General features: G+C 40.7%; 1 protein-coding gene across 10 annotated transcripts in view; it reads right to left on the bottom strand.

Annotated features, from left to right (window-relative positions):
- The window catches only part of MEIS2 (Meis homeobox 2), a 209,477-nt gene that overhangs the window by 146,082 nt on the left and 35,775 nt on the right, over positions 1 to 27,620 (bottom strand). The window lies entirely within an intron of this gene.

Genomic DNA, 27,620 nt, shown 5'->3' with positions numbered 1-27,620 from the left:
TATCTGAAAAACTCTTCTGGCAAGGCATTGCAGGACCCCTACTTTCTTAAAATTCATACGAGCACGTCTTCCTGTTTTTGGGAAGGCATCAATCAAGAGCAGCAATATATGCCATATCCCTACATTAATATTTGAACTAATAACTTTAAAAAAAGGAAAGAAACAAGATCCGACTTGTGGCATAATCAAATGCAAAATAAATGAAGAATACGGGGACAGCGCTGGGGCTTTATAGATGGCTGTGTTTTCCTTGCACATCATTAGCCTGGAGCCACACGAAAGAGGAAAACAGAGAAGTGGAGAGTTTATGCTCCCTGCTGGTGTTTAAGAAGCTGGGGTCCTGGAAGGACATCTGGGAATTGCACTGAGATGGGGGTTTTTGTAATTTAAGAATAGACATTCATTAGCAGTAAATGCCATAAATCCCATGCTAAGTAAAAACCTTGTCCAAGAAAGCCTAAAACAATAAACTCTGTGCTCAATGTAGCCTGAGCTAGACGTTCCGCAGCTTCCCGGGGAATGTTATAGATCCACCAACTCATTCCCAGACCCGTTCCTTCCTCTTGGACTGGGCCACACCAGCACGTCCTGCCCACCGGGCCCCTCCCCTTCTAACTTCTGGGTCTGCTCCGTGGGCTTCCCTGTACCTGTTCTTTTCCTTCCTCACCAAAAAAAAAAAAACAAAAACAAAAAAAACAAAAAAAAAAACCCTTCAACCTTCTTTGACCAGAAAAGCAGAAAAGCCACAGCAAAGAGCTGGCAGATTAATTTTATTGACATTTCCATTTTCACTGCAATGTGATACCCTCCATCACATGGAAGAGATGACCCTCACTATTTACAGACTGACAGGCCACTTCATTACAACCACCCTGCCCCAAGGCAAAGCAGCTCCCTTCCATCTGCCCAAACACTAGAGCATGACCCCGAAGTTGCTGTTCTCTTTTTCTTTGCCGTCTGTTATGATAAAAAAAAAAAAAGAGTCAAAGGGACCCCAAATAGTCAAAGAACTAATCAGAGTACAAGGAAACAAAAGGCATTTGACTTTTGAATACTGAATATATGGAATCTAGTCTTCACCTACATCTGTCTTCATCTGCACACCCGTGTATACTAGGGGTCGCTTGCACAAGGAGACACACACACACACACACACACACACACACACACACACACAAGCTTGAGCAGGGACACGCGTACACGCTTTCCACCATGCCAAGGAACTGCTGCAAGGCAAATTCTCACCCACACTAATGGCTTCTGACTGCTCCTTGGCAACCCTAGCATTTTAACCTGGGTGGATGTGCTCTCCAAAATACAGACGCTGGAGCGATCTCATCAGCTGTTCATGTGACACAGATGGAGAGTGGCTATTAGGAGCCAGGCAGTGGGCCTTGGGGATCTGAGGTGCTGTTCTGTAGCCCGAGGCAATTTTGAAAAGCAGTACCCGGAGATGAGGAAAAAAAACCCCACACTGCAAGTCCAAGTTTGAAGTCAGTCAGTCTGTCTGTCTACCTACCGTGGATAAAGATATCTTTGTCTCTCAATGTAAAAATCTATGTGGGCTATCTGGATGTACACTGTGGATAATGTATGTATGGAATGGCTCTTCCTTCAATGTCTTCCAAATATAAAAACACACACTGTAAACAATGCCTGTGTGTATATATTTCTTCCTAAGCACATATGGTTTCTGTGTATATGTTTAAGCTGAAATTGTCAGGATTTTGTTAAAATCTCATTTAGCTTTTTTTGATAGATTTTTGAATATACTTATTTTAAAAGGTTAATGGCTTAATTGAAGGAAGTTCAACCAAAAAAAAAAAAAAAAGGAAGAAAGAAAGAAAGAAAGGCATTTGTCTTTTTAACCCAATCAATGACCTTAAAAATGAGAGACGGAATTTCCACAGTGCATTTTCTCCTGTTTAAAAGCAAAAAGGGCTGGTAACACCTTCAAACTATCTAGCTAAAGAAAAAAAATATATAGCTAGATTGAGCATTCTTTGATGACTGAAACTGGAAAAAGGCAGGAGCATCACATGAATTTTAATATAAAGCAGTCCATTTTATGTATTGTAAAATATTTGAAATTGGATCCAGTGTTAACAAATAATTGTAAAGAAAAATGTGTCTGTTTTTATAATAAGTAGGTACTAGACATTAGATTTTTAAAATTAATATTAGTGTCGGGGGTGCCTGGGTGGCTCAGTTGGTTAAGTGTCTGACTTTGGTTCAGGTCATGATCTCGCGGTTCCTGGGTTCAAATCCCGTGTCGGGCTCTGTGCTGACAGCTCGGAGCTCAGAGCCTGAAGCCTGCTTTGGATTCTGTGTCTCCCTCTCTCTCTGCCCCTCCCCTGCTCATGGTCTGTCTCTCTCTGTCTCTCAATAATAAATAAACATTTTAGAAATAAATAAATAAAAATAATATTAGTGTCTATACTTCCTTAAAGAGAATTTCCCTCTCCAAACAACACAATAAATAACATTTTTTTTTTTTTTTGCTCCAACGGACTGTGAACCAACTCCAGTGCGGAGGAATAAGAGCATAAAGAAACAGTTCGAAAGAAAACTGTGTGATCTGCAACCTAAAATAAAATTGTGCAGATGATGCCCGAGTTAGTAACTCTTAAAGTCAACATCATTTTCTTGTTTTAAGGCTGTGTGTAAGATAGTTGGCAATCCTTGGCACCTGTGCCACATGAGTTTCTGTGCCAAAAAGGCTATATACACCAGCACAGATGTGTGAGTCAAAGGAGGTGTATGAGGTGATAGCGTCCATCTCAGCATCTGAAGTTAAGATTCAAAACTTTACAATCCTGAGGGCAGGAACTGTTTTTTGTTTATCTTTTTATCCTCAGAGCACACCTCTGTGTCTGACCTGGAGCAGGAACCCAGTGATTGTCTGTTGGGTGAGTGAACAGCTGAACTCACACAGGAGCTTATTCGAGGACCCTCTCCTCTTTCTGACAATCCCACACTGGGGCAAGTGCACTCATTATAGTGCCTAAGGGGCTGGGTTGCCTGTGTGCACACAGCCACTTCTGACATGCCAGGAATGGTGCTTCTTAAAAGAACTCCGGGTGCATTGGGGCCTTTTTGAGGGGCTGAACCACCAGCCATCCCACTAGGATTGCCACCTCTCTGACTGTGAAAAACCACAGCAAAAAATAATGTAATTCTTCTTCTAAAAGGTTGCTAATCCCTTCTCTAAGGGCACAGTCTAAATTGGGGGCAAAGATACTCAAAAAGTGGTGCATTACTTCAATGTATTGTGGGTGACCATGGAAAGAAATATTTAAGGCCTATAGATAGACAACTCTGAAGTGGATTAAACCATCAGGGGAGATTGTTAAAAACACAGGTCTCTAGGCCTTATCCTATATTTATAGAATCAAAATATCCCAGGGCAGGGACAAGGAATTTATATTTTTAACAAGCTCCTTGGGTTTGTTTATACAACCAGCCTAGCATTGGTTCTCAAACTGGCTTTTGGAAGCCACTGAACTAGATGACCTTCTAATTTGAAAGAAAATGCAACCTAAAGGACAGGTAGGTAGTCACAAGTCTATTCTACTCCCATACATGGCGTCAGTGGTCATGGGGAGCAACTACAGTGTGGCCCAGGCCTTACTCACTACGGAAGAGTCACTATGTTCTCTATCACATCTACTGGCCAACAGAATGTAGCCCCATCCTGACCTTCTGGTGATGAGAGATAAAAAGGAAGAAAAAGCTCTAGAACACTGGCTCTCAGAATATGGGCCGGCAGCTTTAGCACTGGCAAAGAAATGGTGAGCAATGCATATCCCTGGACCCTCCCAGACCTACTGAATTTGGTCGCCGGGGTGGGGCCTAATAATCTGAATGTTACCAAGTGTTCCAAGTGATTTTAATGACCACCCAAGTTTAAGAAGCGCTGCTGAAGAACACATCGAAGACCCCCTAAACCTGCTACCCTTGGCGGTTGCTGTCTGAAGGCCTGACTCTAATCCCTGGGTCTTCTTCCTGTTTTAAGCCTCTGAGGTATTTTGAGAGCATCTGTGGCTGGATTTACACCCAGGCTCTGGAGGAAATCACACATACTTTCCACAGCTGAGCATACTGTGCTCGGAACAGGGCACTGCTCTGGAAAGCAGCCCCAATCTACACCTACCTAAAGACCAGTACTGAGACAGTTTATTAGTTGTAGGAAGCTAAATCCTGGGATATCCATGGTAATGGGTATCCAGGTATAGGCAAAACCCATATCCATAGCTGTGTATCCAGTGAATCCTCAGATGATTCTAAAGCAGAAATTCCCAATCCATACAACTGTAGGTCATAAAAACTATGCAGGCAAAAGGACATCACTTCCTTTCATTGGCACATTGTCTTATTCCATTTAGCCAAAAATCTATCTATATTTTAGGCATCCATTTCTTGGCTTGGAATAAAGCAATGATATCAACAGTGATGATGTGCCATGATGAGTCTGATATCACCAGGATGTGGCCCTCTTGCCCTATCAGAACTACAATGCAGCAACCAAGAAGGTCCATCGTCTTGTACCTTTCTACCTACTCCACTCCTCTCCATAAACAAAACAAAACAAAACAAAACACAGACTTTTGCCAGTGAGAAAAATGAGGCCAGGAGTTTAGGTGGTGGCTCAAGATTCCACAGCTATGTGTGGTCTAGAATGAACTAGAATCCAGGTAACTTCAAGTCCAGTATTATGGCCACTGGTATTCTCACATTAATATTGTAAGTAATCTTTCACCTTTTAAAGCATTACTTCATTTGAACCCTGTTATCAGTGACAGATCTAAGCAAGGTTTGATCCCACAGGTAAAATTCTAAGTGCAGAGAAGAGATTAGATATAGGGCCCAGGAGTTGGGACTGAGCTAGAGTTGGTCTGGGCTAGTCCAGGTTCAAAGAGAAATGTACAAACTTTTCTCCCAAAAGTAAGCCAGTGCCTGAAGGGCTTTGGATATACTCAGTAGAGCAACAGACTTTGGGACTCAGGATTTCTCCGAACGGGTCTCTTGTCATCCGAGTGGAGACACCAGACTGACCTTCAGGGCTTAGAGATGGCTACAAATATTTGAGAACTGACTGTCCACACAGTAAGGATCTCAGGAGCTCTGTGCAGTGCTATTAAACACTTCGCAGAACTGTGATTAAGACAATATAGCCCCCTGCCTCAAAGTCACTTTTTTAAAGCTAGAATAAGGTTGCTACGACATTTGCCGCAATGTCAATTAACAAACATCTAAAACTGACCTCTGAATCTTGTATCAGGACAAGTAAACACGCATGTTGGTTGGTAGCATTTGGAGCTCTTTTGAGTAAGTTGGTGATGCATTATTTAATTCTCCCTCCACCAAGTTTTAGACCAGGTTTCATAGTTAAATACATTCACACAAAATATATACTGTAAAAAAGAAAGACGTTTCATCTGAAAGAACATGGCTTCACACCCCCTATTTTGCTAAACAGAAATGCACTACGTTCATTATCATTTTCATTGTGTGCAATGGAAATCCACTAATTTCATACACACACACACACACACACACACACACACACACACACCCTTTCTAAACAATCTATTTCCAGGAATTAGGTATATTCATGATACATAGATATTTATGTATGTGATCATAAACCTATATGTATATAAACTGTATTATATCTTTTTCAAGTAAATCACCAATTTGTACACAAGTGTCGAAATATATTTATAGATGAACTGCATACTTTTGCCTGTAATGATACACGTGTGCGTGCACGCACGCACACAAATTTACAGAGTTCTTAAGATGGTGTTATTTAATGTTAAATACAGTGGTCTCTTTTCTACCCATTTCTCTATCTCTAGAATACAGGCCCCTCTTCTTTATCAATACGGCTGTCGCATTCATTATCTTCATTATCACAAGTCCCTCTCATTGGGCACTTGCAGTGTTCCAATCCTCATGTAATTTTCACAGCAAATGAATGAAATAACTATTACCAATTCCATTTTACAGATAAGAGAACATAGATTCAGAGAAATTAAGTGACCTGTCAAAGGTCACATAGTTAGCATGTGGCCCAGCGTGCTAGTCCTCCAAAGCCCACACTCCCGTCTTCTATCCTCTCCCTCAACCTGCTCAGAGGACGAGAGAATGAAAAGGGAATCTTGCTTCTGGATAAGCACTCACTGCCCCAGAAACAAACTCCAAGGGTAAGGCCTTGTATATGTAACACTGATGTTCCAAGGGGACAGTGGGTGACAGCACATTTAAAATATAAATGGGCGCACTGGGTGGCTCAGTCAGTTAAGCGTCTGACTTTGGCTCAGGTCATGATCTCATGGTCTGTGAGTTCGAGCCCCCTAGTGGGGCTCTGTGCTGACAGCCTGGTTGCGTGTCTCCCTCTCTCTCTGCCCCGCCCCTGCTCATACTCTTATCTCTCAAAAATGAAGGTTAAAAAAAAATTAAAAGTAAACGTGAACCACGAAACAAGCAGATGCATATTTTACCCAAACAGGTATAGCCATTATCTATAGATAGGATCGTTATTGATCCCTGTGGATGTAAAAGTCAAATTAATTATAACTTTGAAATAGAAGCATCTGTGGAATTTCAAAGACTTCTCTGAGCCAAGGGATCATTCAAGATTCCACGCCTTCAGTCCTTTCCCCTTGGCTTGGGTTGTCCTTTCTCTTCATTTTTACTCCCCCTCCTTCCCAGGCTTGTCAAGGCAAACTCCTAGTCAGCCTCCACAACCCAATGAAAAAGGAACCTCTTTTGCAAAGCTTTCTCCAGTTCCCAAGACAGAGTTAGTACACTATGCTTTCTACTTCTTCAGCAGTTTGTTCTTGCCTGTTCTATACACTTTGTCTTTTGCAATTTATATTTTCAGTCATTTCTCTGTCCTCCTTGACTGTGAACTTTCCCAAGGCAGGGGCTGGGTCATTTCTGATGCCCAAGCCCCAACACGGGGTAAACACTCAAATGTTACTGGAACGGACACATGGGTAGCAAGATCCTTGAGACATCTTATTAGGACCCGATGAGAATGTAACCTTTGATGAAGGAGATCCCTTGGCTCTGGTAACTTGTTCTAGGAGCCACCATGCCTTGGGCTCCATCGTTCCCTGTGAGCACTGGGTATCATGGTATCGTGCCCAGTGTTTTACTGTTGGCATACGTGTGTGGTCCTCCTCAGAGATGCTCCTTACGTGTCTGAGACATGCGTCAGCTACTACTTATGAAAACTCCATCTCACATTTGCCCTATTCCAAACGGGAAGAGGGAGTGCTGGGAGATAGCTGGCTGTGCACTGCCCGGGCTGTTCAGATTACTCAGAGCGTTACCGCTAAAGATGAAGTATTACGTAGCTGTGGAACTGTAACACACAGTACTTTGTGAACCCATTCCCTACGGTCATTTCTTTATTTTTTTTTTCTCTCAATATAATACTTTGGAAACAGGATTAAAATATTCGGAGAGGCACAAAGTTATTTTCTTTTGGGGACTACCTTCCAGGAGTTTAATTTAGGACATCCCACTGAGAAACCTGCATCAGGGTTTCAAATGAGGTGAAGAAGAAGAAGAAAAAGAAAGAGAAGGAGGAGGAGGAGGAGGAGGAGGAGGAAGAAAAGCTGCCTCTGCCTAGTTCTGTTCTCGATGAAAGCCCTGCAAACCTCACTTTCCAAGAACCATCCACCAAGTCAATCTTTTCGCACATGCCATTTACCTTTTTTCCCCCGTCAGATCAGGTTGGGGGAAGGGAAAGCTGAAGACCCAGAAATGTGGGGAGGGTAAGGGGCCAGAGGTGGGGTGAGGGGCCAGCAGTGAGACCTGCTAATTACTGATCTCTTTTACTCTCCTGCTGTGCTTAACTGTCTGGACACGTTAAAGTGAAATTTTTCTGTGATTTTTCAAGTGACTAGTTCATGGCCCACTAGCATGGAGGGAAGCAGAAGAGATGAAATGCTTTCGTTTACATGCAACATTTACTAACTGTGTGGGTTTCCGACATTAAAGAGAGGACAGTGACCCAGGCCACCTTTTTCACACTCAAAAGAGCACTGAAAAAACAAGTCTTCATCGGCTTACCTCAGGCTTCCCTGGTCCTGAACACCCTCCCCCCGGGGTTGGAGCAGAAAGGGGAAAACAGAGGGGATTTTATGCTCCTTTCTCTTCAACTTTTCAGGCGGTATAAGCAGCATTTAGCAAATTCAGCCCCAAATGGCTCCAAATGCTCAGAGCTGCAGGGGCTCCTTCTTTGTTATCCTCCCTCTATTTACACAGGATTTATGCAGGCTCTCCACTGAAGAGACCTAAAGCACTTCCATTCTCACCGGCTCTCCCCCGCTTGTGGCCCCGGCGGCTTCACCCAGGCCTGCCCCGGGGGATTTCTGTACCCTGGAGAAGGCCACAAACTGCTCCCTAACTGGGTGATCCGGAGCCGACCGGGTGGTGGGGGCAGCTGCGGCGCGGGGGCCTGTGAACAGGAGCTCACCTTCCAGCAGAGGACCGAAAACCCAGCCAAGGCTGTGCAAACGCGGGTCCAGAGACAAACAACATGCACTTTAAAATATGCATCTATACGATATAATGCAAAGTGGTGGGTGAAAAAAAAAAATTCAGACTGCAGCTTGGATGAAAACCACTTCACCCACTGGTTGGAAAAATAAAGTGTAAAAACAGACAGATGGACACATATGTAAATGTGGCTGTGTTTTAGGCTTTAGCTGGCAACGTGAGTGTCGTAGTATAGTTTTGCACGCCTGTATTTTCCATATCATGTTGAATCCTGTTAACTGTTGAACAGAAACATCCTCATACTGGTCCTTGACCAAATCAGTCCCCTCAATTTACCCGTCAGGAGCCATAAAATGGCTTTGTTTATTGACTGGAACCCTCTAATCCTTGAGAGAGCATAAGTGAAAGAAAGCTTCCAATAGTCTTTGCCTATGCTTCACTTAAGTTGGTTCCCCTCGTTCGAAATATGTAACTTCACTTGAAATTTTTTGAAATGTTTCAAGAAAGGACATTTATTCTCCTAACTTTCCACAGAATTCTCTAAAGGATATTGACTGAACCCGGTAAGAAACTATATTCCTTTGCCATTATAATTCAGCAGATTGCTTAATCTCTGCGGTAGAGCGTACAAGAATGTACTTTTTACTCAGTTACCGGACAAGCACATATAAAAATACAGAGTAGGTTCTGAAGTTATTCACAGTACATCGTAATAAAGCTCTTCTGGGCACTCTAATGATTCATTTTTAGTGATCTCTCCAATGCCCTTTCCCACAGTGAACACTCAGATTTTATTAAGGTGGAAAGCAGGGACAAATGTCCACTCGAGTCCCAGCTCTCAAATTCGAGTCTCCTTGCACTGCACTACCTACAGCTAAAGCTTTTCTAATGTTCTGTTCACCTCCCTGGAGTGGTGTTTCAGCTAACAGAGTCCACAATCTTTCAGCCCTGAACACACAAGGCTGCCATCTTCAAGTCATCCTGGGAATGTGCCAGATACCATCATCTCCCTCCTGCCGTACAAAGAACCAGGAAGAGAGACCAAGAGAAGACCAAGCTGATCATGTTACCGAGAGCCCAGAATGCGCCTCTCAGAAGGTTAATCTTTGAACCAGTAAATGTTATAATTAGGAGCCTTGAAGTCGGGCTGAGGCTGGCCATTGAAAGAGAGACCCTAAAAGAGAAAGTATGAACGGAACACATTTCTTTCACCTAACGGTTGACACAAAGGTCATGATTTTTATGGGAAATGGCACAAAAATGAGTTGTTATGATATATGAGTCCCTTTCCCACATCTCCTACAAAAGAAAAAGGGTGTCTGGGGAGAGATGTCTTCCCAATTTCACTTAGCTATGTTTCAGTACAAATTGTGAAAATTATGCAAATAGCTATTTTGGCACCTTTGCTAGAGGAAAACATTATTAAATTATGCTCTAAGTATTTTGTCTGCGTTAGTAATTACTCTCATGTAACTGTAAATATAAATAGCTGTTATTCTGTTTAAATTTTTAATCATGCAAAATATTGTCACACAAAATGTCCTTCTGTTGCAGTCTAACTGGGATTTTCTTTTTTAAAATATCCATATTTAACTGAAGTGGACTATTTTTAGCATTGTAAAGTGTTTTCGTAAAGATAGCTGGCTAACATCTCTGAATCAACAGGTCTTTCAAGGAAAGATACGGCCTTTGTATTTGCGAAAAGAGTTTCCTACGAAAGGCCTTTTATGTAAAACACACGTTCAACATTTTATGCTAAAACTAGAATATAGTTAGTCTGCTTCCAAGGATGTATTGACCACATCAAGCCTGTATTTTCAGTACATGCCGCTAATATTCTCATCTTACCATTAACTATAGGATTTTATCTCTAATGGTCTCTTTTAGCATACTTTAATATGAACTGAAATGTTAAATATCAACCAGTAATAAAATCTGGTAGGAGGAATAACAAAAAACATAATTTTATGTGGCAGAAGTGATTTCATTCAATTTTTAGGATCCGTACGCCAATATCTCATTTGCTGTCCAAAAGAAAAATAGGGACAATGCATTTTTCTGATGTCAAACAGTTGATCAGTTTGAATTCTTACTCTGCTATCTCTCTGTGAATTTCTATCAGCAGGCACTATTTTCAAACAGCCGGACAACCAAAACAAAAAGACTGATTATTTCCCACTTTCGTGATTATTATAAAATGAAAACAATAGAATATTGTAATAAAAGTGCAACTTTGCAACTGATACTGTTAATGCAAAAAGAAATTCTTTACCTTAAGAGAAAAGAGAGCTATCTAGGTAATAATAGCAGTAATAATAATAATGCTCGCTGAGACCACTAGATTCAGATACCTATCAACACTCCCTCTGAGATATTTTTAGGAAGCCAGTCATAGCTACATATAGAAAAAAAGAACAATAGTACCTATGGAGTTGATAGCTGGCATTAGGTGAATACTTTTCAAATCATCAACACATCAGAATTGGAGAATATTTGTTAATTATTTTTAAATTGCATTTTTATTTTTCAAAGAATATTTTCACACATCTTTGGATTTTTGCTGAAGAAGTTTATAAACTAAATTACTAACATTTAAAAAGTAGCTCCTGGGGGTGCCTGGGTGGCGCAGTCGGTTGGGCGTCCGACTTCAGCCAGGTCACGATCTCGCGGTCCGTGAGTTCGGGCCCCGCGTCAGGCTCTGGGCTGATGGCTCAGAGCCTGGAGCCTGTTTCCGATTCTGTGTCTCCCTCTCTCTCTGCCCCTCCCCCGTTCATGCTCTGTCTCTCTCTGTCCCAAAAATAAATAAACGTTGAAAAAAAAATTAAAAAAAAAAAAAGAAAATTATAAAAAGTAGCTCCTGTCCATTTAGGCATTCCACTTATTTTGATTTGATGGTTTTAAATAAATCTATTACTATGATTTGAGAACAAGCAGATATGTTTTTGTAATGTAGTGCAGGGATCTACCACATATATGTAATAGCCCTAAGGGAAATAAATAATATGCCTGCTTAATAAAAATAATCTAAAATAGTATGAATTGATTATTTTTCATATAGCCTATGTACCAAAGAACTACAGACACAGGGTCCTTTAAAAGTGTACTAAAATAAAATATCTTTTTAAAGTAGGCTCCACACCCAATGTGGGGCTTGAACCCATGACTCTGAGATTAAAAGTCACATGCTCTACCAACTGAGCCAGCCATGCGCCCCTAAAAGTATACTTTGAATGGAGAATGACTACTACCGGGTATGGGGTTTCTTCAAGGGTGATAAAAATGTTCTAAAATTGGTCATGGTGATATTTGCACAGCTCTATGAATGTAAATTATATAGTATGTGAATTATATCTCAATAAAGGTCTTTTTAAAAAAGAACACATTTTTACCCCCTTCCTTATACAAAAAAAGCATGCTGCAAAAGATATAAAATCCTCGCAACAGAGTTTTGAAGGTGTCATATATGTTTCTGAATTACTTTAAAACAATGTGATTTTAAGGCTACTTACTGATGTCTTCTCAGCACCTTGCACGTGGACAAACGTATGTACTCAAAGACACTCGGGGTGAATTTTATACCGTTTATGTTTCAAAGATATCCTTTAACGGAAAGTCAATTGATCTTTTTTTGTAATTAAAAAAAAATTAAGTTTTATATATTTTGAGAGAGAGGGAGGGAGGGAGGAAGGAAGACAGGGAGGGAGAGAGAAAGAGAGTGCATACGCACAAGCAGGAGGGGGTCAGAGAGACAGAATCCCAAGCAGACTCCACACTGTGCGCACAAAGCCTGATGTAGGGCTCGATCCCATGAACCATGAGATCATCTCATGAGCTGAAATCAAGAGTCAGACGCTTAACTGATTGAGCCACCTAGGTGCCCTAGAAAGTAGATTGATATCTATACTGAAACTAACCCTCTATACTGAAATTAACTACTCTCAATCCATTGCATTATAGCACAACCCTAGCTCAAATTATTTACCTCTTTCAAAGCTTACTTTAACTACCAGCATAACTCCAGATGACTTACGCACATATACACCATTCCTACATTTCTTTCACATTTGTTCTACATAAACGTCTTCAAGTCAGGAAACCACATCTTTTAGTTTTTTCATATTATTCTTAGAACTTGGGAGTATGGTACGTGTCTAACCTTTTATTGAATGAATGGATGGATGCCTTTCCAATCCCTTGGAATATGCTGTATTCTTTGTAAGTTTGTATCTAAAACTTGGAAATAGAAACTACTTAGCATATTGGTCTCTAAGAGTTGAAAACTGCCCATAGAGCTGATGTTTCATAAATTTCTTTTCTTTTAAAAAAAAATTTTTTTTTATTTCCTTTTTTTGTTGTTTTTAAGTAATCTCTACACCCAACATGGGGCTCGAACTCATGACCCTGAGTTCAAGAGTTGCATGCTCTACTGACTGAGTCGGCCAGGTGCCCTGATGTTTTATAAATTTCAAAGGCACTAACTTGTAAGAAATGCTATCTGGAAGAAGCAACTTTACTGAAATAGACAATTAACATCAGAGGTAACCCACATTTGGAAAAGTAATGCACACACCTGGTTCACCTTTCCTTTTCTGAATTTCTGACTTTGTTCTATTTCCTTGGGCAGCTGTACTATTTTGTGTGTACATTAGATGCTCATATCTGACATATTCCTCATCCCTCTACTCTGTCCCTCTTCCCCTCCCTGTATAACCACAGAGACACATGTCCTTGGGGAAAAGTGGTGACGTGATCAAAGAAGCATGAGTTGGGGAGTAACAACAAAGATTTTGTATTGAATTTTCAAATCTATTTCTTACAGGTTGAATGTGATCTTGGTCAAGACATTAACCTTCTGAACCTCAGTTTTCCTCATCAACGAAATGGGAAGAATTACACATACTCAATAGGTTAATTGTGAAAATTAAATAAGTAATAGTTATTTATTAACTCTCTACCTCGTACCACATGCTTTACTCTTACCGACCAGCTTAGAAACTTTATACATGACATCTAGCCTCACACAGTACCTCATATGTTCAAGGAGCATCAACAAATGTTAGTTATTTCTTAAAGTGAACTAGTATGAAAGGACAAACAAAATGTGGTATATCCATAAACTGAAATACTACTCAGCAATAAAAAAGAACAAATGACTGATACACACAACCTGTTACATCACATTACGAGTCATTAAGCCAAATGGAGGGAGCCAAACAAGAAACCACATGCTGTTTAATTCCAAAAGTACTAGGTTCTAGAAAATGCTAACTAATACAACAAAAGCAGATCAGGGGTGGCCTGAGGACAGGTACAGAGGGAGGGATGGATGAAAAAGGAGTACAGGTAAACTTTCAGGTGGTGATGGAAATGTATAGTATCTTGATTATAATAAGTGCTAGTCTCATGAATGCATACAACTGTCAAGACTTGAAATTGTATACTTTAAATGAGTGAAGTTTTTATATGAAAATTATACCTCAATAAAGTTGACAAAAATAATGTGAGGCGGATTATAGTTAAATAGCCATAAACCTGTTATTTGGCAGAGAACGGATTTTAGTGGAAAGCACAGCATGCAATATAGAGAGATGGGAGTGAGGATCCTCCCTGTTACTGCAATAAGATGCTGAATGGATGAAATGATTTAGGGCAGCATTTGAAAGACGCTGTTGAGAGAAGCTCAACATGATATTTATAAACCTATAGATTTATACTATTTTTGTAAAACTTCATGAAGATGTAAAGCAGATGGTCAAAATGCACTTTGTAGATTTTATCCAAAAATATTTTTCTCCAGGGGCACCTGGGTGGCTTAGTCAGTTAAGCATATGACTCTTGATTTTGGCTCAAGTCATGATCTCATGGTTTGTGGGCTCGAGTCCCATGTCGGGCTCTGCGCTGGCAGCAAGGAGTCTGCTTGGGATTCTCTCTCCCTCTCTCTGCCCCTCCTGCATGTGCACACGCACCCTATCTCAATATAAATAAACTTCAAAAAAATATATTTATCCATTGGCCAAACCTCATTATGGGAAATACTGTTAAAAAACTATTCAAGTTTCAAAAAAAAAAGAAGTACCAATAATAATCCAAAAGGTAACAGAAATATTATTAAGCTACTTTTAAAAACTCTTTTGGGGAATACAGTATTAACCCATTCCTCCTCATTTCAAGAAGGTCTCACACTGGAGATCTTAGTCAATCTCAGAGGAAAATGACACCATTCATGAGAGACTCTGAGCACCCTTACAATTAAAAGTGAATGGGAAATACAGAATTAATATTAACCCTTGCCAGACAGCTCCCTACCTTGAGATAATCTCTGAACCCCTCATACAAATGGAGAAAGGAAGTAACATTTGGAGAACACCTAGTACGTGCCAGGTGCAGTAAGTATCACCACATCCATACGACAGTTCAGAGTTCAGTATTTTAATTATTATTATTTTCTGAAAGTGATGCCGGACAGGATAAGAAACTTGCCTAAAGTCACATGGTTAGTCAGTAACAGAACTGGATCTTCAGCTAAAGTCTATGGGCTATACTTTTTCTTTTTTTAAAATCTATTTATTTATCTTGAGAGAGAGTGTGCATTCGGAAATGTGGGTGCGCAGGCAGGGAAGGGGCAGAGAGAGAGAGAGAGAGAGAGAGAGAGAGAGAGAGAGAGAGAGAATCCCAAGCAGGCTCCAGGCTGTCAGTGTGGAACCCAACCTGGGGCTCAATCCCACGAACCATGAGATCACAACCTGAGCTGAAATCAACAGTCATACATTTAACTGAATGAACCCCCCCCCCGGGCGCCCCAATGAACTATACTATACTTTCATAGTTTCTTTTCCCATATGGGATGGAATTCATACTTTTACAAAGTAGAATGGGGGGGGGGGGAGACAGTGTCTTATGGCTTTGCCCCTGGTAATGCCTGACCACGGCCAAGTGACTCATGTGAATTTTGAGATAAGTGGTATTTGGTTCATATCAGATAACCAAAAAGAGTTAGTTTCATTACATTCTTACTTTTTCCTTCCTTCTTTCATTTCTTTTTAATGACTCATTCACATGAAAATAAAATATGAAAGTACAGTCACCACTGGCTGAAAAACACGTTTGCTTAAGAAAAGTAATTTCTCCCTCAGCCTTCCAGAACTTATACTTCAAAATGGCACAAAAGCAAAAGGCCACATTTGCCACCACAGGGGAAATACTACCACACCTGATTGGCGTCCTCTAATCCCAGCAAGGCAAGGAGCCGTAGACCACACAACTGTCAGTTTACCATTGTACCCGCAAACCCCCCATGCTCTGTCATAAAGACAGACCACTCAACTGGAGGGGCACCCGTGTGAACTTTATTATTTTCACTGATAAAGCAGAGTGGTAAAGATCATTGTTTAAGAGGAAGAGTTGCTCAACCATTTCCCAGGAGGAAAAGGCAAGGGTCTGCCCTCTCACTAGGTTTATGCATATACCTGTGCAAGCCAGCCTATGAGAGAACTGGCCTCTTTGCTCTCAGACCAGATCTCAGAGCCGCCAATCAAAGAGCGGTCCCACCTTAATATGCTGATGCAGCGGATTTCCGGATCTTGATCACACTAGGCTAGGGAGTCATTCTTCTCCGTGATAAAGGCGGTGAACGCACTCTTGAGAAGATAACAAATTAAAAACCAGCTGACTCGACACCTTTTGAGTGAGGAATTCGCTGCTGACCCAGTACAACACAATTTCTATCAGCAGTCAGTAATCACTGAAGAGGTGACCGACTTCATTTCATAATTGTAAAACTATTCCTAACAGAGGGTCTTAGCATCGCTAAATGTCCGGCTTACATCACGCAGATCTACCAAAATTGGTAAGGACTTCCTCAACTATCTCTACCCTGAGTGTTACTTTATATTAAAATTTGAAGATTCTAAAGCAAATGAGAAATTCTCAAAAGTCGTGTATTATTTAAATGACCAGAAAGAGGAAAAGAACTATGTAACTTATAGGATTGTTCTATTTTGAAAATATATCTTATATCCATAGAACTCCCACTAAAAAGTAGTTTTTCTATAGTTAGTGTAATATTCTGGTAGAAAGTAAAGCTGACACCCTCTATACATCATCCACAAACACTAAAAAAATACCTACTAGTAGCTGTGAGACTTGTGTCCTAAAATTAGAAATGTGTGATCTTCGATAAAAATATCTTGTATTTACATTAGGGTTTTTCAGCTTTCAAATTACTTTTTCTAACTTTTGATCACCGTAACAAAATATAAAGGGTATATATACTATTATTCCCACTTAACAGATAAAGCAAGTATGGTTAATAACATTTTGCTAATTCCTTGCTTTACCTAAAGTACTTTGCATTACTTAAGGCCTAGGAATATTCGGTTGAACCACCTGAAATTGCTAATATTTACCATTTTTAACCTACCAAAATGGCAATTTCATAAAGCAATATTCCCAATTTTACTATCAATCCTAACTTGGTTCTTTTGTTTCTTCTAGTTTTCAGTTTGTTTTTAGCAATATGCCTCACTGGTACAAATCCCTCCAATTATTTTTGTCTTTTCATATCGAATAGATAAAAAGGCAAAGTGGAAATAAATACTAACAATGGAAGCCCTAACATATGAGAAGCCAGTAAAGTTATACCTTAAAACGTACCAACAATTAGGATATGGGAGACTGCTGTGTTTTTAAATAGGGACCTGGCCAAAAAGCCCGTTTGTACTGTTCAGAAAAAGGAACTTGTCCTTTTTCTGAGGACAGGAGTACTTGTCCGCTCTCATTTCAAACTTCAACAATAGTTGTTAGCATTGAGAAATGATTAAACTATATTTTATGTAGAGACGGTGAAGAAACGTTCACTGTCTTTCCTATAATATCAACTGCAACGTTAATAAAATACAACGTGTCGCGAGCACTTACTCTCTTTCGGACAGTCTGCGAAGCACTTTCGATGAATTACCTCACTGAATTCTCAGCATCCTATCCGGGTTGATTTTCCTTTTCCAGATGAAGAAACCGAGGCTTAGACAGGTTGCATGATTTGCCCAAGGCCACGTGAGTGGTAAGTGGAAGAGCCGGAGTTCACACCCACGCCCTTGACACGCAACAAGAGGCTGCTTCCCCTGACAGCTATCCCCGGGACTTCCGAGCCCACCTACCCAGAATCTCCTGTCCTTATAAAGCTTCTCCACATTCCTATGCCCTATTGAATCGTTCAGTTAGTTAAAATGTTTGTGGTCTATCAAGCTAAGATGGTGGGAAATTAACTTTTTACCGTGGCCGGGAGCGCAACGCCGTCAGGCACTAGGGCCATCCTATCGCCTGGTATTCCCAACGCTGATAGAGCAGCGCCCGCCTCAGCACAGGCACTGAATTCGTGTTTGTTCAAAGGATGACAGGGGGCACCTGCGTGGCTCCAGCGGTTAACCATCCGCCTTGATTTCGGCTCAGGTCACGACCTCTCCGGTTCTCGAGTTAAAGCTCAGCATCTAGTGCGGAGCCTGCTGGGATTGTGTCTCCCTCTCCTTCTGCCCCTCCCCCCGCTCTCGCCCACTCTCTCAAAATACACTAATAAATTCTAAAAAAAAACTGAAAGAAAAAAACAAAAAAGGATGACACATAATAATTCTTCCCTGTGTTTTTTGTTTTTTTGTTTTTTCATTCCGGAAGACTCACCGTGGCTTGTCTTCCTTGTGAAAAAGTGGAGAGCTCTTGAACAATCCCGATCTAGACATTACTTGACTTTGGAAACCTTTCACCAGCGGCACTGCCACTAACCACCTTCAACTTTGGGCAAGTGCTAAAATTGATTCATCTCGCTGACAAAAATGTGATAAAAGAACCCCGACCACAGAGGTGGAGAAACCACTCCTTCCCCTTGAACAAATGCTGCTTTCTGATGCCCGTGATTGCTTTTCTTCTCTCGCCAAGGTTCAGTAAGTACTGAGAGCTCAGGCCCAGTGAGTTTGGGTCAGGTTTGTAATGCAACAACTCCGCCCCTTGTGTTTCCAGGACTCACTAACGCCTGCTAGCTCTACAAAAAAACAAATAATAATAATAGTAGTAATAATAATAATTAATAATCATAAAGTATTTGGCCCAACCAGTAATTTAGGTGCTGCAGGAGTCATAAAAACACTATTATCTCCCGTAGTGACTTGCTAGCCTCTCCATACTCCAACCAGCACGTTGGGACTTCTAAATTACATACCATAATTGACATAAAATATCTGTCCCATCAGTGAATATCTTTATTAGCATCAAAATCACTCACAACTAGTGTTCCTCAGTGTTATTAAACATAACTTGTTCTAGGTGTTGCTTTACTAATTAGTCAGGATGAGCCTGAGGAAGAAAATCTGGGTCATGTTAAATTAATTGGAATGAGCATGAAAATTAGCAGAGCAAACTGCATCAATTTTCTATAGAGAGTCTTTCTTCATGTTGAGAATAAAAATGGATATTATGAGGCATTAACCAAACTGCCTTCTGTGACTGCCAAGAGGTGTGTTACAGTAGCCCAAAATATCATGCTCGCAGATTTTCAGAAGTTAATGAGACATTTCCAGGAATGGTAAATACATGGTGTTAAAATGGGTGTGCCTCTGATGGGAAAATGCCAAGTCATTTCATGTTTATTCAGGCATAACAAGCTCTTCAAAATGAGCATAATTTAAGAGGTGAATAGTGCAAAGAGGGCTAACATTCAACTAATTTTCCTTCAGAAAGAAAAGATTAAATTGAACAAAAAAAAATGAATTAAGAGGTTTACAAATCAACAAGTCAGCCGCCAGGACGGCAGCCTCTGCTCGGCACAGGCGCGGCCGCCCCCGCCGCCACGAAGTTTTCGAGAAATGTCCCGAAGGCAAGGAACAAAGCGAGCAGAACTGATTACTGCCCCGCTCACCGCCTCGCCGTCTCAACTCTGTTTGGCTTCCTAATGAGCTCACTAAAAACCTAATTCATCTCCCATAACCCTCCTCAGCCCTCCTTGAAATCCACCATTATGGAAATTATAGATGAAACATTTCCAGGCTGGGTTCAAACCAGCGCGTCTTCAACAGGCGGGGCCCTGACCCCCACCTGGAACACAATGGAGCGGGTTCGGGCTCCGAACCGCTCCTGCCCTCCTGCCACAGCTCTGGAGAATCAGGAGGCCGGGCAAGGTTAAGGCTCTTTCTCAGGGTGACAATGATTTCCGCCTTCACGCCCTCCCTCCCGTGAATGTGGGAATTTCGTGGGTTCCACAGTACATAAAATACAAATTGTAATGCAGGAGAGGAGAAATGAGTTGTACTCATGACAAATAGCTGAAATAGGTTAATGTGAATTCCCAGCCTGTTCATGAGGAAACTCCCCGGGTTCCTCATTACATAGACTCAAATCCTCACGGCACCTAGCCTGTAACTGGAAGATTACGGAATTGATGGATCCTTAGTTTAAAATGCAGCTGTTTTATTCTGCTTTAGTAATTAATTCTTTTTCCAATACTCTATTGATTAAGCGTAGACCCTGATAAAGTTCAAACTGAGGAGAATCTCTCGTGGCGTCCTTAGTTGCTCAGGAGAGTCAATGAAAACTTCCTACAATTCCACCTGCCTCCTCAGAGTGCTGATCCAATGAACAGAACAGTTTTTTTCTCATAAATTAGTCAGGCCATGTGGAGCTCTATTAGCTGATCGCTGCTTTTGTCTCTCTACTTGCTGACTTGCTTTTCAGTTTTGCTGGCCTTTGTGCTGTCACACACAAAGTCGGAGTGCAGCTGCTATTCTGAACCCAAACCAAGGTAAAGAACAATTCATACAAACTACATTTTTTTCCCCCATTTTCTACAGCTGCAACTCCCTGAGCTGTACAGGGCTCAATGGGGCCTCCTGGGACCCAACTAGCTGAGAAATCAGTGCTAAAGCATGCAGACATATTGTGGAGCTGGGGGGAAAAAAATAAAATAAAGTAACCTATTTTCTTCAAGGCTTTTGCCAGGCATTTTTGTCCCCCCTCCCCCTCATTCCACCATAGAATTTGTGCTACCCTGTTTTCAGCCACGCTAAGCTCCCTATTTCGTTCTCATAGAGGGCATCAAGGAACGTCAGAAGACAGGGCAAAGAGAGTAATCGAGAGGCCAAGGTCTATATGCTGTGCCGGTCAGGTGGCATGAGGGAGTTTGGGAACGCCTATTAACCAAACGGGCGTGGAGTGTAACCATATATAAATGGCCATTATAAACACAATGGTATTTAGTAATAAGAGGAATCGCCAACATGGTGCTCCCTTTCAAAGGGTCACATGTACTGGGATCAATGTTGGTGAGTAGAACAAGCGTGATAACAGAAAGTTTCTCAGATTACAGCCCCGCACAATGGATTTTTGTTTCTACGAAGATCGCTGCTACTGAGAATGCTTTTAGAGCAATGGACTCATTCTCTACCTGCCCCGCACCCCCTGCGTCCCCACACACTCATCTTGGCCCCCACACCAACGTGCATAGGCTTCATTCCCTGCGTGAAAGCAGGTCAAAGACATATGTGCCAGCCATGAGCTGGTGGAAAGAACACAGGTGATTTCTCGACACACTTGCAATATACATTTATAGGGGAACGCCTGTCGTTTGCTGCTTTTAACTCTACTTCAGATGGTGTGAGTAATAGTAAAGGTCTGGACCAATTTCGGGAGGATCCTTCAAGTTTTTATCATCTAATAGCAAACTCAAAACTAAAACTAAGCTAGGATCCTTCCTGGGAGCTTAGTGGCTGGGACTGTTTTCCATGTTCTCTCGGGGCCTGAGCTGAGAGTACATTCCCCACCTTCACAGCATTCCTTCCTAGGTCAAAAGGTCATCTCTCACAGACGTCTCCAGCAGACACTCGGTTGTCAAAAGGTTGCATCATGTGATCTGGGCAGTCACTGCTAACAAAGCTCTTTCCTCATTGGGAAACAAACTTTGCACGTCTAAATAATTTCCAAGTTAAAAACGTGCTTTCCTCCCTCCATCCCTGTTCTTCTCTTCAGTTTCAAAACAATGAAGGCAGCAATGGGCACCAAATTCATCCAGCAAAGGGTTCACAGATCATTTGGGTCAAAATTCCACCACTTTTACTGGCCCATATTATGAGGAAAGATAACTGCCAGGGGTGATGTTGATTTCCTGCATTTAAGAGAAAACAGAGATGTTCCTTTTCCAGGGGATTTCTTTCGAAAGGAAAATACCATTTTTAAAGCAAACACATGTATTTTGAGTGAATAAGAAATAACGCATAGAGAAATCAATCTAGAAAAACGTCAGAATCCTTTGTAAATTTATATTAAAATTTAAGATGTCTTTTTTCATTAATGTACATTCAGTTACATTCAAATGACCAACAGTGTACATAGTATATGACAAGGTACAAAAACAAAACGTGGGGGTGAGAACTATGCTTTTTTGTTCAACCTTCAGAACTCACGCAAGCCTGAAGTTTGCCATCAACATTATAAATAAAAGGTCTCAGTTACTGGGGAAGCAGGCTTTGCTTTTTTTTTTTTTTCCCCTAAATTTCTTGCTGCCTAGATGAATAATATAATGATTTTCTCATTGTCACTGATTGTTACTTAGAGCAGCTTGAAGCTCTCACATGCAATCCAAAATGAGTCATTTATTTCTAGAAGGGAGTCAAACAAGTCTATCAACATTGCTTCTATTTATAAATTACATATTTAAGAGTAAAATAAAGTCATGGCTGAAATGTTACATATGGGAAATAAAGAATTAGAGATACTTTCAAATTATTTGGCCTAGTCCTAAGCAATAAAATCGAAAGACACTGATAAATTTTTATAAGAACTAAAGAATTGGGGGGCCTGGGTGGCGCGGTTGGTTAAACGTCCCATTTCAGCTCAGGTCATGATCTCACAGTTTGTGGGTTCGAGCCCCGCGTCAGGCTCTGTGCTGACAGCTCGGAGCCTGGAGCCTGCTTCGGATTTTGTGTCTCCCTCTCTCTCTACCCCTCCCCCCACTTGCACTCTGTCTCTCTCTGTCTCAAAAATGAGAAAACATTAAAAAAAAAAAAAAACTAAAAAGTAATTTGTGCACAAAAAGCTTAACTACCCTCAGAAGTGGGATCCAAGTCCTCACATGTCTTTAGGATACTAAAGTTGGCAGATATACAGTATTTTCCGAAATGTATCATCTCTCCTTTGTTGTTTTTAATTACCAAACTTTCCAAAAGTACATTTTTCAAAACTCCTAGTTGGGGCCTTTACATGTCCCCTTTCAGCTGCCTTGGGATAAACGGGAACTGACAAAAATGCATATTCTTGAGAATGTGTGTACTTTTACTTGGTATAATCTACTAACTTTAAAGACCCGAGTTTTATAAGCTTTCCTTAGGGTAGGTATTTCAGTGTTCTAAAAACAGTGTTATGGGCTGTTAAATTAAGCACATGCTCTACATTGACATTTTAGTTCCTGGAAGTTACTGTGTGCCAAAGTTGCCAGTTTAGTATCTGTAACCCTGGAACACGTGCTTTATGCCTTTTTCTTGGGGTGTGTGGAAGGTAACTGAAAATACATCAAACAATTATGACACAGACTTGAACACGAAAAAAATAGATCATGCTGGAGAGGAAACTGGCATCTGAACTTTTTATAGAAGTTTGGGTGGGATCCAATGAAACAAGGTGAATAAAACGAATGTGTTTATGATCTTGTAATGACTTATAAGCTTATCACCATTTCTGGGACTGTATCTGATACTTAGCATTTGACATCAGCTAGAGCATGCAAGGATTCCATACAATTCTAATAACTGCAGTGAATGGCCCTAAAAATAGAAACTTTGGGGCCAGAATCATGGTTTTTTTTTTTTTTTAATGTTTATTCATTTTTGAGAGAGACAGCGAGAGAGCACACAAGAGGGGTAGGAACAGAGAGAAAGGGAGAGAAAAAGAATCTCAAGCAGGCTCCACAGCTGTCAGCGCAGAGCCTGCTGCAGGGCTGGAACCCATGAACCGTGAGATCATGACCTGAGGTGAAAGCCAGATTTGGACGCTTAACCGACTGAGCCACCCGGGCACCCCTCAGAATCATGTTTTATCTACTGAAGGAATCTGGGAAGAAAATAGGTGCCTAATAATGAGTGGCATGAATTTAATTATCATCTGTTTTGAGAGTACCACACAGTTTGCAGTCCTATCAATCGAGAAAGGAAATTAACCAAAGAGTTAAGAATTACCTACAGAGAATATATAATGCAGTTAATTATTTATTTAAGTTTATTTATTTTTTTTGAGAGAGACAGAGGGAGTGCAAGTTGCGGGGGGACAGAAAGAGAGAGGGAGAGAAAGAGCATCCCAAGCAATCTCTGTGGTTAGTGTGCAGAGCCCAGCAGGGCTCGAACTCACCAAACTGTGAGATCAAGAGCTGAGCAGAAATCACGAGTCAGCCGCTTAACTGACTGAGCCACCCAGGCACCCCCACAGTTAATAATTTTAAATAGGCATGGTTAGACTTGTGCACAGACATGCAGCTGACCCTTTCTGGGGGTGTGACTATCCACACCTGCACTTTTCACTCCTGTTACGACTTTACCCAAACGTGGACTCCAGCTTCAGGCACTCCATCACTAAAGCCAAAACAGACCTTCTCACTGGGTGTACACAAATATTTTTCTAAGTGTAACACTGAGCAAGGAATCCAACAGTTGGGAGATGGGGGCTGAAGAGACTGGGGTGCCTCATTAAAAGAAGCTATGTTATAGAATCACAATATATCAAGACGTCCTAGGAGAAGGTCACACGAGCCCACGGTGGAAGTGTTCAAGGGCAGAGATGGCTAATTTACATCTAGCCCAGGAAGTAGACTAGAATCTACAATCCATAAAATTCTACATCAAATGATGATTGCACCTGCATCTGTGAAACATCTTTACACACAGGTCTTGAGGTAAAACTACCCAACTACTACATATTAGAGTTCTTAATCTCAAAAGTATCCACACTCCAAATAACACGAAGATTTTTCAGAAGTAGCTGGTCACCACAACTACCTTGTCAAATCACTCATCAGAGACTCATTTCAATACATGCAATTAACATTTTTAAAAATCCCAAAGTAACCAAATCATTTCTCTGAAAGAAACGATACAAGGAGGCAGCAACTCTGGGCCTTTTGGGAGATGGCTGGAGAAACTAAGATTTATAGTCACCAAACCAGTTTTTCTGAAACCCTTTTCAAAAGTGTAGCATTTCCTCTTAACTTTTGAAACCTGGATCTCTCACTATAAATAAAATAGCAGCCATAAAACATCTTAAAAGAGCTTTGAAAAAATTTAAAACCGCTTAAAAGAAGCAGGCAGGATATAAAAGGAATCAATACAATTTTGTATATTCAAAATAAGGCATTTTATTTCTCCAAGTGAACTGCTTAAGATCATAAAGGAAATTACAGCTGAGACTAGAACCTGTGGCCCCTGACACTCAGTGTCAGCAACCTGCTCAGAAGCCTATGAAAAAAAGGTTTTTACTCTGCCTCAACAGTAACAAGTTAAAATAAAAGTCACAAAGAATTTCCACAGACCCATATGCCCCAGGTAAGTCAGTGTGACCTATGACTCAGAACTGTGTGATCTCCAGCACACTTTGCATGTGGCCTTGACCTGACAATGTGGTCTTCCCTCCCATTGACACCCTTGGGATAATTCTGATGCCCACCCTACATAATAATGTCAGGGACCTGGGCTACTGAGTGGCTCAATTGGTTAAGTGACCAACTCTTGGTATTGGCTCAGGTCCTGATCTCACGGTTCATGAGTTAGAGCCCCACATCAGGCTCTGTGCTAAGAGCACAGAGCCTGCTTGGGATTCTCTCTCTCCCTCTCTTTCTGCCCCTTTCCCCCTCTCTAACAAAATAAATAAATAAACTTAAAAAAAAAAAAAAAGAAAGAATGGCAGGGACCTAAGTATCATTACAATGTGATATATTCTAACCTTTAATTTATCTTCTTAGAGAAGAAGTAGGATTGCTAAAGTAGGCCAGGAAAATTGTTGGAGAATGTGTCCTTTCTTCAATGTCAAAAGTTGTAATAATGAGCAGCAGAAATCAACAAAGAGCTTTAGTTATAAAAATATAAGACCACAGAAGGGAAGGTAGACACCAAGGATGGGGTCAAAGAATCAGAAAGGGATACTTTTCACATGAAAGACTGAAACCTGCAACTTTAAGCTCTTCTTACTTTGTCTGTGATCTTGTCTTATGATTATGAAGACTTAATGGGTCAGTATTTAAAATCAAAATAAATACCCATGTTCTGGGGGTGCCTGGGTGGGTCAGCAGGTTAAGCATCCAACCCTTGGTTTCGGTTCAGGTCATGATCTCATGGTTCAAGGGAGCGAGCCCCACATCAGGCTCCATGCTGGCAGTTCAGAGCCTGTTTAGGATTCTCTCTCTCTCCCTCTCTCTCTGCCCCTCTCCCACTTGCACTGCCTCTATCTCAAAATAAATAAATAAAATTTAAAAAATATATACATGGGGGCACCTGGGTGGCTCAGTTGGTTAAGCATCCGACTTTGGCTAAGGTCATGATCTCATGGTTTGTGGGTTCAAGCCCCACGTTGGGCTCTGTGCTGACAGCTCAGAACCTGGAGCCTAACTTGTTGGGATGAGCGCTGGGTGTATTATGGAAACCAATCTGTCAATAAATTATATTAAAAAAAAAAAGAACCTGGAGCCTACTTCAGATTCTATATCTCCCTCTCTGCCCCTCCCCCACTCATGCTCTCTCTCTGCCTCTCAAAAATAAATAAACAACGTCAAGAAAATTGAAAAAAAAATTTTAAAAATACCCATGTTCTGTAATTACCTGGAAGAAATTCCAATCAGATCCTTCACAAATTCCAAGTTTATCCTGGTAAAAACAACTATATGGTATGAAAGCTACATATAAGGGCCCTTGAAGAAACCACCCAAATATATCTTCTTCCGTTTAATTCTTTCATGCACCATACTGATTTTCTACTAAACATGAGGTTTTCAATATAACTGATCTAATCATATGTTTATTGAAATATATGAGAAATTTGGGAACCAGTGATTTTTGTGCCTCATCATCATCCTAGTCATTAAGATAATGGCTTAGAAAACTTTGATCACTAGACTCTTGAAATAATATCAGAAAAGGGGTGTAGGGTTGTGTGTGGCCTTCAGGAAATGCGGTAAGATGCCAATTCTATATAATATCAATAATTTTCCAAGATTATACATGGCATTAGAAATCTTCCACCAAATCAGAATTTATAGGGTAGATTTCTAGAAATGAGCTTTATCTCCAATCCTATTCTCCAATACTATTATGCCCTATATACACAAAACAACTTCAGGGAAATGTCTGGGTATATGACAGAAAATATCAAAACGCACCTGAAATTTTCAGAATGGTATAAAACACCTCCGGCCCTAATTTCTGGGCTGATGACAGGTATCTGATACAACTGATACCTCTTTTTATAGACAGGGTGTGGCCAAGTGATTAAGTACCTGGTTTTGGGGTCAGAGAGACTGGAGTTAGAATCTTGGCCTGCATACTTTCTAGATATTCAAAGAAAGGAGAGTTACTTAGTTTCTCTAAACCTGAACTGAAAAGCCTACACAAGATAATGAGTATTAAATTATACTAAATACCCATAGCACAGTATCTGGCATAAAGTAGTTGTCAAACACTAGCTGTGATAATGATGATGATTCTGTTACTGCTGCCACATTTGGATATATGTATCATAGGTACTTTGCCTTGATCTAGTTGTTTTTGTTTTTTTGTTTTTTGTTTTTGTCCAAAAATAGTAATACTCAAATAGAAGAACTGAGTCTCAGGCTATAATAAAGATTTAGTATTACTAAACAAAGCTGGCATCTGGAAAGATAACGATCAGATCCCAGACAGCCCTCTTTAAAATCCCTAACCAAGAAATTAGCTTATGCATCACACTGGGTTTTCTCTTCCCTAATAACATATGCCACATTATAAAGAGGCCACAAAAAATGAACTACTGTAAAGAGAAGAAACATCTTCAGCCAATGAGGGTTGAGTTGCAAGGGTGGAGTTAAAACTCTTGCTTGACTCAAAGAGTTCTTTTTT

This window comes from Prionailurus bengalensis, chromosome B3 (assembly GCF_016509475.1).
Source record: "Prionailurus bengalensis isolate Pbe53 chromosome B3, Fcat_Pben_1.1_paternal_pri, whole genome shotgun sequence".
Taxonomy (NCBI): Eukaryota; Metazoa; Chordata; class Mammalia; order Carnivora; family Felidae; genus Prionailurus; species Prionailurus bengalensis.
Note: the sequence above shows the minus strand (reverse complement) of the source record. Positions and strands in the feature narration are given on the sequence as shown.